The sequence below is a fragment of the Colobus angolensis genome, unplaced genomic scaffold, assembly GCF_000951035.1.
Source record: "Colobus angolensis palliatus isolate OR3802 unplaced genomic scaffold, Cang.pa_1.0 Scaffold41, whole genome shotgun sequence".
Taxonomy (NCBI): Eukaryota; Metazoa; Chordata; class Mammalia; order Primates; family Cercopithecidae; genus Colobus; species Colobus angolensis.
The window spans coordinates 2,716,817-2,717,477 of NW_012117488.1; the positions used below are offsets into that span (position 1 = coordinate 2,716,817).

The 661-nt window shown below is 30.1% G+C and overlaps 1 protein-coding gene across 4 annotated transcripts in view; it reads right to left on the reverse strand.

Moving 5' to 3' along the window:
• PKN2 (protein kinase N2) overlaps positions 1-661 on the reverse strand; it is a 162,306-nt gene that overhangs the window by 8,136 nt on the left and 153,509 nt on the right. The window lies entirely within an intron of this gene.

Below are 661 nucleotides of genomic sequence, written 5' to 3' on the forward strand. Positions count from 1 at the left end.
GAAAACAAAATATATATATCTATATTATATCTATATATATATGTGGAGAAAGGAAGGGAGGGAGGGAGGGAGGGAAAGAAAAAAGAAAGGAAAAGAAGGAAAGAAGGAAAGGGAAGGGAGGGTGAGTACAGGTTGAACAACCCTAATCCAAAAATCCAAAATCTAAAATGCTTCAAAATCTGAAACTTTTTGGGTACCAACATGATGCCATAGAGAATTCCACATGTACTTAACACAAGATTAGTTTCACGCACAAAATTATTAAAAATAATATAAATTATTATTTATATTATATAAATATAAATTTACCTACAGGCTATATATAAGGTATATATGAAACATACATAAATTTTGTGTTTAGACTTGGGTCTTAGCCTCAAGATATGTCATTATGTATATATGCAAATATTCCAAAATCCAAATAAATCTGAAATTCAAAACACTTCTCATTCTAAGCATTTTGGATAAGGGATACTCAGCCTGTATTAACATTTTAGCTAACTAGTTTTGAAATGTATGTTCCTCATAATTTATTAATATGTTAATCAAATATATAGTCTACATATTGAAGATGCTGTCTCCGTGTATTCCAAAGTGTTAAAAACTTGTCATAAGTGTCATCTTTTTTTCTTTGAGATGGAGTCTCACTCCGTTGCCCAGA